Raw genomic sequence first — 15,274 nt, 5'->3', positions numbered from 1 at the left:
ATGAGGAGTCGGCACACCACAATGAAGAGTAGCCCCCACCTGCCTCAACTAGGGAAAGCCTGTGTGCAACAACAAAGACCCAATGCAGCCAATAAATAAAATAAATTTTAAAAAGAAAAAAAGTAGGGATTTTAAACATGGCATTTCATCTATTCCCTGTAACTATCTCTTTTTTTTGCTTATTTTTTCCCTTTGTATTTCCAACATGTATTTTATTTTATTTTTTTCAAGTTTTATTGAGATATAATTGACACATAGCTCTGCATAAGTTCAAGATGTAAAGCATAATGATTTGACTTTACATACATCATGAAGTGATTGTCTCAGTAAGTTTAGTGAACATCCATCATCTCGTATAGATACAAAATTAAAGAAACAGAAAAAATGTATTTTTCCTTATGATGAGAGTTCTTAGGATTTACTCTCTTAACAACTTTCATACATAACATACAGATGTATTAATTATATTGATCATACTGTACATTACATCCCTAGTACTTATTTATCTTATATCTGGGAGTTAATACCTTTTGACTGTCTTCATTCAATTCCCACCCATCCCTGCCTCTGGTACCCACAAATCTGATCTCTTTTTCTATGAGTCTGTTTGTTTGTTTTTGAAGTATAGCTGACCAACAACACTATGTCAGTTCCTGTTACACAACTTAGTGATTCAATATTTCTATACATTTCAAAATGATCACCACGATAAGTCATTATGATGTCACCATACTAAGATATTAGTTATTAACCATATTTCCCATACTATACCATGACTCATTTAAGTTACTTCTTAAACTCTCTCACCTGTTTCTTTCCTCCCCCCAGCCCCTCCTCTCTGACAACTACCTGTTTGTTCTTTGTATCTATGACTTTTTTTCTGTTTTATGTTTATTCATTTGTTTTTAGATTCCACATATAAGTGAAATAATACAGTATTTGTCTTTCTGACTTATTTCATTTAGCATAAAATGCTCTAAGTCCATCCACGTTATCGAAAAAAAATGACAAGATTCCATTCTTTTTTATGAATAATATTCCATTGTGTGTATATATACACACCACATCTTCATCCATTCATCTATTAACGGGCACTTAGGCTGCTTCCATAGCTTTCGTAAATAATGCTGCAATGAACAGAGGGGTACATATATCTTTCTGGATTAACTTTCTTCAGATAAATACCTGGGAGTGGAAGTGGCGGATCATACAGTAGTCCTAGTTTTAATTTTCTGAGGAACCTCCATACTGTCTTCCATAGTGGTTATACCAATTTACATTCCCACCAACAGTGCATAACGGTTCCCTTTTCGCTACATCCTTGCCCACACTTGTTACTTATTGTCTTTAACAGCTCATCTGACAGGTGTGAGGTGACCATCTTGTAGTTTTAATTTGCATTCCCTTCATGTGCCTGTTGGCCATTTGTATGCCCATTCTTTAATTGGGTTGCTTGTTTTTTCGATGTTGAGTTGGATATATAATTTGCAAACATAGTTTCCTTTGCTACAAAAGCTTTCTAGTTTGGTGCAGTCCCTCCCCACAACTACCTTAAAGACGAGGGAACTGAGGCTCAGCAAGCTAGAAAACCTAATTTGTCCAAATCACAGAGTTTATAGCAGCAGGGCCAGCAGACTGAGAGCATTCTGGCCCCTACCTACTAAGATTGTGTCTGTAAAAAAAAAAAAAAAGAAAAAGAAAAGTAATCTGACCTGAAGAACAGCAACAAGACCATACCTCAGTGGCCCAGATTTTAAATGCACTGAAAAAGACAAATCCATAAAAAGAACAAGAAAGGGCTATGTAGATGGTGCCTCCAGACAAGATTTAGTACACTATACCAGATCAAGAATGTGTTTTCCATTCAAAGATGCCTAAGGCCCCAATTATGGTGTCTGTGCTGTAATAAGACAACGCGTCCGTTACTTTGTGTCAAGGGAGCCTAAGGACATGTTTAAGCAATAGAAAGGGAGGCAATAGAGGGCATATGCCCACCTATAAACTATCAGACATGATTACCTTACACTTCTCCTAGGTCTTTTATAAGGAGCAGTAGATCTTCAGAGCATCCAGGCCCAAGCCTATTTTCCTTTACTTGCTTCAAGTATTTATCTGGTGTTGGTAGAGATGAGGATTCTAACTTTCATCATATTTCTCACATATAACTATAATCAACATCAAAAAGCACTAGGTGCCAAATTACAAAAAAGGATACTTACAGCTCTGTTAAGTTTACAGGCTAAGAATGATGTGGACAAACATTTAGGCACATAATAAATTGTTCAGTCTATTAATGCGAAGGACCTATAAGATTTTAACGACTCACGCAACACAAACAGTACACATTTAATTTGAACTGCTGAGTAAAAAGAGCTTATCTTTGTATCACCGAAACTTTTTTTCTATAATGAGATGATCTGGGTACACAATGGGAAAGAGAAGTGGCTAGTAACATTCCCCACATCCCCTCCCACCACATATTTTCTTTAAGTATTAAAAAATATATAATTAAAACCATACATTGAGGAGGCAGCATAAAAAATGTGAATGCAAAGTACTAGGCTCCAAAAGTCAGAGAGATCAAGGTTCAAATCCCAGCTCCACTATTTATTAGCTTTTTCACCGTGGATATATTACTTAAACTCTCTGGGCTTCAGCTTCCTTCTGCAGAAAAATGGAGATGATTATACTTTCATAACAATCACCAAAAGGATGATGATAATGCTAAAAGTAATTACACTAATGCCTAATATTTATTGAGCACTTACTGTGTGCCATGTATTGTACTCTGATTTCCCTCATTAAGTTCTCACAACAACCCTGTTGTATATAACTTGGTTCTCATTTTGCGAGTGAGGATACAACCTCAGAGAGGTGATGTAATCTGTCCTGGGTCACACAGTAAGTCGGACATGGGATGGGAACCCAGATCTGCCTGTCTCTAAAGCCTTAACCAGTATGTTAATAGTGTGAAAGCACCTCGGCCAGGGCTGATGTAGTAGGTGCTCAATAAATGTTAGCAGTTATTGCTAAACATCATTCCCATAATCAGCTACAGGATCGACTCTGTCACTGATACAGCATCACCAGAGAATGTGATATTTCAAGCATATAAACACCAGAGAATTTACCATTTCAACATGTCAAAACATGGTCAACTTCAATCACATTTAAAAATAGGCACATTATATACATCCTTGCCTTCTTCGACAGAAGAAAAGACACTGAACTTGAACTTAATAATAAGTTCATTTAAGACCATACCTTACTGTACTTTGCTGTAACACAAAATACAAGTACTATATAACTTTTAGGTCTTTCTCTTTGGATGTCAGCCTTTCCTTTGCTATCAGTTTATCTCCTCTGTCAACTTTTCTACCTCTTTCTAGATTGTTGTTTATAATCTGCTGGGTGGGGAGGAGGACCACACACACCCCACCAAAATTATTAAAAGTTCCCAGATAAATAAAAAGTAAACATGCTCCAAATGAGAGGCTAACAAACTCTTCTGCAGTGGTGAAGTGCATGTGGCAGTGCTAGAGTCCTTCAACAGTTATTTTTTATGTGTTCTGAGGCCCTTTTCTTACTTTCTGGCTGTCTTCCAGATAGCTGAAGTTGCCAGATGTCAGATTTCCACATCAGGGTGGTGTCATAAATATTTTTTTCCCTAAAACAAACAATATTTTGCAAAACCCTTAGCCATCTCTACATTATTAAAACAATTCCTCAAGGTAGAGCCAAGGTAGATATCATTTTCCTTCTTCTACTACTATATTTTCTCAAATTCCATCTCACTATCAGACTAAATATTTACTTCATTATCTAAAATACCAAGTAGAGAATCAGCATAAGCCCCATAGGATAACTTAGAGATCTACCCTGTTACATGCACGAGTAACCTTTGTTATCTGAAAGAGTTAACGCTTCTCCCTGAGAACCGTCCTGCTCTACCAGAAAATGACTCAGAAGCAGAGGAGGGTCTGGCTCAATAAACGCTTTTACAGACTGACCTCCTACCCTATTGCAAGGAGTGCGTAATCGCTGAGGAATACACACCCTGCAAGGGTACTGAAGTCAGAGCCTGGCTAAACTACATGATTCGTTGGTGAGACCAGAGAGGAGATCTTTATGTCCTCTGTTTTATGTGGACTATCATGAATTTCATCTCAGTCTTCTCTGTATACACTATGAAAAGCAACAATTATTGTTTCTGTCTGGGCCATTTTATAAACTGGGGCTGGGAATTCCCTGGTAGTCCAGTTGTTAGGACTCCTGCACTTTCACTGCAGTAACCAATTCAATCCGTAGTCAGGAATCTAAGATCCTGCAAGCTGTGTGGCATGGCACGCCCGCCCCCCCCAAAAAAAAGCCAGGACATATATTTTGAAACTTAATTATAACTAGCTTATTACATATAAACTATTCCACCAACTTCAGATGGAAGTAAAAGGAACTACATTGGAAATCAGAACACAGATGGGCTTAAGAGAAAGCAGAGGAAATAAATGCCTGAATGGCATAATGTCTGGGACATCAAAAAGTTTGCTATGAAAACAACACTTCTCTTGCTGGTGAATGCCTGACTTTCCAGTTTTGCAGAGTCACTCTGCATTTGAGGGGTAAAGATTCTTCATTCTTCAAATCCTTATAGGACATAAAACTCTGTGAGGGAGGAGATTTTTGTCTGTTTTGTTCACGGGTCCGGAGTAATGCTCAGTAAGTAATTTTTGGTAAGCAAATGATTTATTGAACTTTAGGAAAATACATGGAACTGTTCATATCAAAATCTCACTTCCATTTATCTGAAACTAAATTAACCATTCTCCTCTCCAAAAATAGTTTTACCTTCCAGCTTGAGTAACAGTGTCATGTAAATCTTTTAGATCAGACATTAAAATCTTGTACTTCTTCATCCTCTAAGCCCACAGATGGTCACTAATAGCAACGGCTACCATCTGAGAATCTATCATGTGCCAGACACTGAGCTAGGCACTTGTACCATCACCACACTGCAAGGTAGAGACCAAGGTGCTAGAGCCAGGGTCCCTGGGTTCAAATCCCAGTGCTACCACTGAGCAATATACTTAACTCTTTGGCAAAAAGCTAAACCAGAACCAGAATTCAGGTCTGTTTGACTACAATGCCCATGTTCTTTTTACTATAAACATTACTTCTCTTAAATCTCACTGGTTCTTCCTTCAAAATCTCTAGATTTTCCTCCCTTTAGTTCTCCAACATTTTATTATGAAAATTTTCAAGCGGCCAAGTTGAAAGAATTTTACACCCACCAACTAGAGTCTACCATTAACATGTTACTGCAGTCACTTTATCACATATCATCTCTCTTTCTCCATTTATCTATCCATGTTATTTTTGATGCATTTCAAATATTTATTTTTTATTTTATCTTGATGCATTTCAAAATAAAGCACACATCCCCCCCCACCCAATACTTCAGCATATTTCTTAACTAGAGTTTATTATTTGTTTACAGTTTGTTTTCTTTTTGGGAAGTACCATTTTCCTCTCTTCTTGGCTAAAGATACAATTCTTTTCTCCCCACTAATCTGTCAGTGAACCTGGTTAATCTTTTAAACTGTCAGTTTTTACGTATTACACACTTGCTTAAGAATTTACAAGGTTTTCCTACTCTCCATAATTCATTCACATAGTCAATAAATTTTTTTTTTTTAATTTATTTACTTTTGGCTGCGTTGGGTCTTTGTTGCTACGTGTGGGCTTTCTCTAGTTGTTGCAAGCGGTGCACAGTATTCTCATTGAGATGGCTTCTTTTGTCATGGAGCACAGGCTCTGGGTGGGCTCTAGAGTGCAGGCTCAGCAGTTATGGTGCACGGGCTTACCTGCTCCGCAGCATGTGGGATCTTCCTGGATGGGTGATCAAACCCATGTCTTCTGCAGTGGCAGGCAGATTCCTAAGCACTGCACCACCAGGGAAGTCCCTCAACAAATATTAATCAAGCCAAATGAAGTCAAACCAAATTCCCATACAGGCTAAAAATTTGGCTCTGCTGGGTAGACTAATCATTTGATAACCTTTTAACCCAATATTCTTAAAATATTTATTCTCTAATCCTGGGACTGAAAGGAGCATTTAAACTCTCCTCTATTGTCCTAAACAACTTAACTCCTAACCCAAAGATCCACCCTACATAGGACAAAATAAGACCCTGCAGATAACCTGACCACTATCTTTAAAGGATATATTCAGGCTTATCTTTTCAACAAGGGAACCATCAAGAGAGCAGACAACTGATTCTTAAATCTGCAGTGATTTTTTTTTTTTAGTGCCTCAAGGATATTTTAACACTTGCTGTGGACTAATGACCTTGACAGCTACCTCATAATCCAGTTTTACTCCCCCAATGTACCAAGGAACATTTAAGATGTTGTGAGACAAGCTGTAGTTCCTGCCCCCAGGAAGCTTAGCTTAAGTCCCCACCATTTTCCCAAAACATGTTCTGAGGACACTAATTATATTGCTCTCAAATATAAGAGCTCTATGGTCATTATGAACTTGGGGGAGGCTAGAAGCCTTATTTCTCTCTTGGAGGGGCATAAAAATTCTATGTTAAAGACTGAGTCAATCCAGCCAAGAATCCCTTTTTAATCCAGCTTTCCTAAATTTATCTGTCACAGCACACTTTTTTCAGGTCAAACTTTAAATTTTTTTAACTGTTTCTCACCCCATTTATTCATAAAAAGTCTTTTTTAAAAAATTTATTTATTTATTTATTCATTCATTTGGCTGTGCAGGGTCTCAGTTGTGGCATGTGGGATCTTCATTGTGGCGTGAGGGATCTTTAGTTGCAGCAGGCAAACTCTTAGTTGCGGCATGCAGGATCAAGTTCTCTGGCCAGGGGTCGAACTCGGGCCCCCTGCATTGGGAGCAGAGCCCTAGCCACTGCACCATCAGGGAAGTCCCTCACCCCACTTATTCATAAATAGTCCTTGTGTAGTCCTAACCAATCAAAACGCCCTCTGCTTCCATAAAGCACTTTCTGTCCAGAACTTGTTCCTTTGTTTACATGCTGTTTCTTTTTCCCATGGTGGGTTCCACTGTCTGTCCACACATTTAAACTCTCCCCATCTCTATTGCTTCCAGCCCATCTCCTCTTTGCTCAAGCCCACCTCCACCTTTCATGTCTCAGCTTCCGTGCTCTTATATCACCTTGCAGATTTGTGAGACATCAGACTGGACACGTGAAAGTCAGAGCCATAAGAGTGACTGTATTAACGAAAACACACTCAAACAAAAATAACATTTTAGAAAGTATATCATGCAACCCAAGTGTCCATCCAAAGATGAACAGGTAAAGCAAATGTGGCATATACATACAATGGAATATTATTCAGCCCTAAAAAGGAAGGGCATTCTGATACATACCACAACGAGGATGAAGCTTAAGCACATTATGCTATGTCACAAAAAGATAAAATCTGTGTGATTTCACTTATATGATGTATCAAGAGTAGTAAAACCCACAGAAACAGCAAGTAGAAAGGTGGTTACCAGGAGATGAGGGGAAGGAAAATGGGTACAGTGTCAGTTTGTGACAATGGAAAAGTTCTGAAGATAGATGGTGGTGATGGTTGCACAACTATGTGAATGTACTTAATGCCACAGAACTGTACACTTAAAAATGGTAAAATGGTAAATTCTATGTTATATAATATATATTTACCATAATAAAAAGACTTTTAAAAATCTATGTCATAAAATGTGAGAGAATGTGAAAGGCCTGGTAAACTTCAATAATTTTTGATAAGCAACATATCTACAAGTCTAGACATACTTTACTGAAAAAATTCCTGAGATAACAAACTAAACTTTTCCCCTTATAGACTCTGGTATCAAACCTGGGACAGATTGAGAGCACTGAACAATAAGCCAGTGCTGGGTGTCTTCTATTTCCCCTCCCAGGTCTGTCCTCCACCCTTCTGCCCTGCTCTGTGCTCCATGAGACTGACCCACAAGAACCGCTTCAAGGTGCTCCTCTGCCTCTGGCTTCCAGTTGGGTTCAGCCAATGGGTGGCACCAGCAGGAGATCTGAAGGCAGAGGGACGGTGAGGTTGGGTATTTATTCCCATGCATCCCCTCTGCCGGGCTGTGAGTTGGCTATGTTGCTCTACTAAAGGCCATACCTACCATCAGAAAGCCCCCTCAAAACAGGTCTTTCTCTTGGGTCAGGTAACCACCCAGTTTCCTGCCCCTGAGACCTGGTTGGCTTGCCTGCTATCCCTGGGGTACATTACAATTCTGTTATTTTCCCTAAACCTGTCCATTCCATTCTAAGTGGGACCTCCTCAAATTATCCAATTTGAGTGTGCCTTCTATATCCTGCTGAGTCCTTGACAGATACATCCCCAAAAGGATTTTCTGAATTTATGAGAACTATGCATGAAAAAAATAGAGACAGAAAATATAGAAAACTACATAAAGTTAAGTTCCTAAATCTACCATTCTAAATCTAGGTGAGAGATTAAAGGTAGAGATACAAATTTTGAACACTTAAAAAATACTTATAAAAATATTGATGCCTGGGTTCCTGTGCACCCATCCTTTAAACCGTGCCCCCCCCCCCCAAAGGTTTGGTGCATAGGACCCAGACTCCAAACTGTTTTGAAATTTTGAGAAATCTTTTTTACTACTAGGAAAGCAGGACACAATATGTGAGAGCTTTGAAAATTTACTATATTCTTTCAAACAGCACTGATGACACCTTGCACTTTCTTCCTAATATTGCCCAATTCATAGTATAGGTTTAAATTCTGGACTCTCAGAACAAAATTTCTGAAGGGGTTTCCTTAGCTAAAAAATAGTTTCTCCTTTCTTGTTTGCTCCTACAAAGCAGGTATGCTGGAGCAGCACAGGTACATCTTTGCCAACCTGAGAAGAGCTGGAAGAGGGTCCTCTCCAGTACAGTTTCCTTCAAAGGAATATGCTTCCATGAGCATCTGGAAATTTCCTTATGTCTTGAAACTGAACTCTCCGTAAAACACTTTGGGGACTGGAAATCCATTTAAAAATTTTCAAGTCCAAGCAACGAAAAGTAATCCTTAACCTTAAAAGCAATTGCACAGTTCTCTTATTCTTGGCAATACAGGACTAAAAAGAATAGGCTCTTTCCTCTGGGTGAAAGGATAAGAGGTGTCAGAAAATGAAGTCTAAATCTGTTTCAGGAAGGAAGTGAGAGAAGCGAGGAAAACAATATTTCCTCTTCTGGTTTATGTCACTGGAGCTCATTTTGGACAGAAGGTCAGCAGTCACTGCCAGGTGATTACTCAGAGAACTAGCAACAGATGAAGAGGAAAAGTAGAACCCATCCTGATCATGGTGGCCCCCATGAGGCTGAGCAGCATGGCCTGGGCCAGCTGTCCTCCAACAAGTATCTTCTCCCAACTCACTGGTCTCCTGATGACAGCAGCACCAATTAACATGTACTTTGCTAAAGAGGTTACGGAATGTTGGACTGTAAGAAAAAATAAAAAGCCTGTTCTGACTTAGGTGGGATGATCAGAGAAATGACGGTAGAAAGGAGGAAAGGAATCTGCTATCACAAACTGTCTTACAGTTTATATTATATTTTGCTTATTTCAAACTTGTCACAAGATGGAAGACAACAACCTCAGCAGATAGAACAGGACACAGATCAGAGTTTCTGCCAATCATGGAAGGGCCCTTCAGTCCTCTTCAGGATTTAAACGCAACATCTCTCATCTAAAACATCTAAACACTTCTTTTTTTTTTTTTTTTTTTTTTGACAAAAGACAATTTAAATTAAGAAAGCTTCAGGACTGACTCTTATGGGATAGCTGTTTCAACTAACAAAGAATTCCACCCTCCCCATCTCTCCCCCACATTAAGCTGATATTCTTCTCCCTTTTTATTTTAAAAATTGCTTATATATCTCTACACCAATTTTGTCTTTTTTGGCAAATTGAACTGGTGGACGAGGCTCCCAAGATTAATATTTTAGGACTACCAAATCTGAGGAAATTAAACATTTTTCAAATGGGTCAATCTAAGAGTTCCTTAAGTACTTGCTCAGGTTCCCATTTCTTAAATCCTGCATGAATCTCAATTATGAAATTTAAGAATCTCTGACTCATAAGTAAATGCAATGGACATGTCTGGGCTAAGTAGCTTAGTGACACATTAAAACTGACAGCTCCAATACGTTGTATATATAATCAATGCCCAGATAATACATCCGATAGCAGCTGCAGAAGTGCAGGTTAACTTGAAACTATAAAGTGAAACTTTAGGGTGAAGCTGCAGCTAACAAGGAGCAAAACAAACATGTGATAACAGGCAGTTTTTAGGACAGTTTCCAGGAGGTGCCAAGAAAATGTATTAACCCAAGCTATGAGGATAACTAGTACAGAGATCTGCAAGGTAAGCACCTTTTTTCTTTTCCTTATCTCTTTCAAGCACAAGCTAGATTTTTGCCTAAAGAAGATTTAAAAGACAAGGAATTTCTCTACCCTTCAAGTGTTTTTACAGTATAAAATATTCTTGATATTTTGGAAGAAAGAATCAGGAAAGGAATTTAGAAAACTAAAGATTCTGAGGAAGAAAAATAGGGAGGAAAGAAACTGTGCAATTGGAGTTAAAAATAATTGAGGTGGACTTCCCTGGTGGCGCAGTGGTTAAGAATCTGCCTGTCAATGCAGGGGACACAGGTTCGATCCCTGGCTGGGAAGATCCCACATACCGTGGAGCAACTAAGCCCGTGTGCCACAACTACTGAGCCTGTGCTCTAGAGCCTGTGAGCCACAACTACTGAAGCCCATGTGCCACAACTACTGAAGCCCACGTGCCTAGAGCCTATGCTCCGCACCAAGAGAAGCCATCACAATGAGAAGCCTGCACACCGCAACAAAGAGTAGCCCCCACTCACCACAGAGAAAGCCCGTGCACAGCAACAAAGACCCAACACAGCCAAAAATAAATAAATAAATAAAATGTAAAAAATAAAATAAAAAAATAAAATAATTGAGGCCATTCTCAGGGTGAGTGATTTTAGATCATTCTATGCAGCACCAGCATCCAAGGACCATGGAAAAGAGGGACCAGCAGCTTTACACAAATAAGTAAAAATTAACACTTCTAGGTATAGAAGCTAGAGTCACTATAATACTTGAAAGGAAAATGTATATGTGGATCTTCTGGTAGTTTCTATTCAAGATGAACCAGAGAGTTATGCCAGACACAGCAAACCTGATAAATGGCAGATGCCTTAGATAGCGTCAATGAGGATTTAATGTCCTAAATCAGGAGAGTCAAACCTAAAATTCAACGATGGAAAGGTTCACCTGATTTAAAAGAGACCTCTCTTTTAAAGGAGGGACAATGGTATGATATGCAAAGAAAATAATGTATGCCTTCACAGGCGAATTCTATCAAACATTTGGAGAAGAGCTAACACCTATCCTTCTCAAACTCTGCCAAAATATAGCAGAGGGAGGAACACTCCCAAACTCTTTCTACGAGACCATCATTACCCTGATACCAAAACCAGACAAAGATGTCACAAAAAAAGAAAATTACAAGTCAATATCACTGATGAACACAGATGCAAAAATACTCAACAAAACACTAGCAAACAGAATCCAACAGTGCATTAAAAGGATCATACACCGTGATCAATTGGGGTTTATCCCAGGAATGCAAGGATTCTTCAATACATGCAAATCAATCAATGTGATACACCATATTAACAAACTAAAGGACAAAAACCATATGATAATCTCAATAAATGCAGAAAAAGCTTTTGACAAAATTCAACACCCATTTATGATAACAACTCTCCAGAAAGTGGGCATAGAGGGAACCTACCTCAACATAATAAAGTCCATATATGACAAACCCACAGCCAATATCATTCTCAGTGGTGAAAAACTGAAAGCATTTCCTCTAAGATCAGGAACAAGACAAGGATGCCGACTCTCACCACTATTATTTAACATAGTTTTGGAAGTTTTATCCACAGCAATCACAGAAGAAAAAGAAATAAAAGGAATCCAAATTGGAAACAAAGAAGTAAAACTGTCACTGTTTGCAGATGACGTGATGCTATATATAGAAAATCCTAAAGATGCTACCAGAGAACTACTAGAGCTAATCAAAGAATTTGGTAAAGTAGTAGGATACAAAATTAGTGCACAGAAATCTCTTGCATTCCTATACACTAACAACCAAAATATCAGGCTTCCCTGGTGGCACAGTAGTTAAGAATCTACCTGCCAGTGCAGGGGACAAGGGTTCAAGCCCTGGTTCGGGAAGATCCCACATGCTGCAGAGCAACTATGCCCATGCACCACAACTATTGAGCCTGAGCTCTAGAGCCTGTGAGCCACAACTATTGAGCACATGTGCCTCAACTTCTTGAGCCCGTGCACCTAGAGCCTGTGCTCCATAACAAGAGAAGCTACTGCAATGAGAAGCCCACGAACTACAATGAAGGGTAGCCCCCACTCTCCACAACTAGAGAAAGCATGCACACAGCAACAAAGACTCAATGCAGCCAATAAATAAAAAATAAATTAATTTTAAAAAATCAGAAAGAGAAATTAAGGAAACATTCCCATTTACCATTGCAACAAAAAGAATAAAATACCTAGGAATAAACCTACGTAAGGAGGCAAAAAACCTGTATGCAGAAAACTATAAGACACTGATGAAAGAAATGAAAGGTGATACAGATGGAGAGATATACCATGTTCTTGGACTGGAAGAATCAACATTGTGAAAATGACTATACTACCCAAAACAATCTACAGATTCAATGCAATCTCTAATAAATTACCAATGGCATTTTTCACAGAACTAGAACAAAAAATTATAAAATTTATATGGAAACACAAAAGACCCCAAATAGCCAAAGCAATCTTGAGAAGGAGAAATGGAGCTGGAGGAATCAGGCTCCCTGACTTTATACTACAAAGCTACAGTAATAAAGACAGTATGGCACTGGTACAAAAACAAATATAGATCAATGGAACAGGATAGAAAGCCCAGAGATAAATCCACGTACATATGGTCATCTTATCTTTGACAAAGGAGGCAAGAATATACAATGGAAAAAAGACAGCCTCTTCAATAAGTGATGCTGGGAAAACTGGACAGCTACATGTAAAAGAATGAAATTAGAACACTCCCTAACACCGTACACAAAAATAAACTCAAAATGGATTAAAGACCTAAATGTAAGGCCAGACACTATAAAACTCCTACAGGAAAACATAGGCAGAACAATCAATGCCATAAATCACACCAAGATCTTTTTTGATCCACCTCCTAGAGTAATGGAAATAAAATTAAGAATAAATAAATGGGACCTAATGAAACTTAAAAGATTTTGTACAGCAGAGGAAAACCATAAGACAAAAAGAAAACCCTCAGAATGGAAGAAATTTTTGCAAATGAAGCAACTGACAAAGGATATACCTCCAAAATATACAAGCAGCTCATGCAGCTCAATATCAAAGACAACCCCATCCAAAAACGGGCAGAAGACCTAAATAGACATTTCTCCAAAGAAGACATATAGATGGCCAACAAACACATGAAAAGATGCTCAACATCACTAATTATTAGAGAAATGCAAATCAAAACCACAATGAGGTATCACCACACACTGGTCAAAATGGCCATCATCAAAAAATCTAGAAACAATAAATGCTGGAGAGGCTGTGGAGAAAAGGGAACCCTCCTACACTGTTGGTGGGAATGTCATGTGATACAGCCACTATGGAAAACAGTATGGAGATTCCTTAAAAAACTAAAAATAGAACTACCATATGACCCAGTAATCCCACTACTAGGCATATACCCTGAGGAAACCATAATTCAAAAAGATACATGTACCCCAATGTTCACTGCAGCACTATTTACAATAGCCAGGACATGGAAGCAATCTAAATGCCCATCAACAGATGAATGGATAAGGAAGACGTGGCACCTATATACAATGGAATATTACTCAGCCATAAAAAGGAACGAAACTGAGCTATATGTAGTGAGGTGGATGGATCTAGAGTCTGTCATACAGAGTGAAGTAGGTCAGAAAGAGAAAAACAAACACCATATGCTAACACATATATATGGAATCTAAAAAAATGGTACTAATGAACTCAGTGGCAGGGTAAGAAAAAAGACTCAGATGCAGAGAATGGACTTGTAGACTCAGTGGGGCGGGGTGGGGTGGAAGCTGGGACAAAGTGAGTGAGTAGCATTGACATACATACACTCCCAAATGTAAAACAAATGGCTAGTGGGAAGCTGCTGCATAACAGAGGGAGATCAATTCAATGATTGTTGATGACCTAGAGGGGTGGGATAGGGAGGGTGGGAGGGAGGATTAAGAGGGAGGAGACATGGGGATATATGTATAAATACAGCTGATTCACTCTGTGGTACAGCGGAAACTGGCACAACAGTGTAAAGCAATTATACTCCAATAAAGATCTGAAAAAAAAAAAAAAGAATGTATCTATATGTAAACATATGAATCTAGAAGTGTAACATTAGTAACTGTAGCTAGGATAAGATGAAGGGAGAAACAAACAGGTGGGAGATTTATCTTACAGGGTGCCATGATAGATGAAGAACAAAGATGATATTTTAATAATAAGATTACAAAATTGATACAAAAATTAACCAGCAGCAGTGTCTCCTAGTTGATATGAGCAGGAACACTAATCCCCTAAAAAACAGCAAATGCATACAAATCACAGGCCAATTAATTAGCTATGTCCTAGAGATTTCAGAGCCCTTTGCTGGGCTATCTAGGCAGCTAGCACGTTGGATCATTGTGATTTGCACAGAGAAGAATGGAGGAAATAGATGGGAACTTTAGTTCTGCACACTGTTTTGTTTTGGCTTTTTTCCCCTCTAAACCATGAATGTGTTGAATTTTATCAAATGACTTTTCTGCATCTACTGAGATGATCATTTTCCCCCTGCTATTCTGTCAGTGTGGCAAATTACATTGATTTTCAAATACTAAGTCAACCTTGCATTTCTGGAATAAACCTACTTGCTCGTGATGTATTATTCTTTTTATATAGTGCAAATCTCAGTTGGCTACTACTTTGTTGAAATCTCAATTTGCTACTACTTTAAGGTTGAAGATTTTAATCTGTTTCCCAAAGGATATCAGACTGTAATCTTCTTTTCTTTAAGTGTCCTTGTCAGCTTTGCCTATAAGGGTTAGGCTAGCCACATAAAGAACTGGTAAGTGTTCCTTCC

General features: G+C 38.5%; 1 protein-coding gene across 1 annotated transcript in view; it reads right to left on the bottom strand.

Moving 5' to 3' along the window:
• DNMBP (dynamin binding protein) overlaps positions 1–15,274 on the bottom strand; it is a 111,936-nt gene that overhangs the window by 77,367 nt on the left and 19,295 nt on the right. The gene's annotated exons all lie outside the window — the stretch shown is intronic.

Source organism: Hippopotamus amphibius, chromosome 5 (genome assembly GCF_030028045.1).
Source record: "Hippopotamus amphibius kiboko isolate mHipAmp2 chromosome 5, mHipAmp2.hap2, whole genome shotgun sequence".
In the NCBI taxonomy this organism is placed as follows: Eukaryota; Metazoa; Chordata; class Mammalia; order Artiodactyla; family Hippopotamidae; genus Hippopotamus; species Hippopotamus amphibius.
The sequence above is the reverse complement of the archived record's forward strand: the minus strand, read 5'-3'. Positions and strand labels throughout refer to the sequence as shown.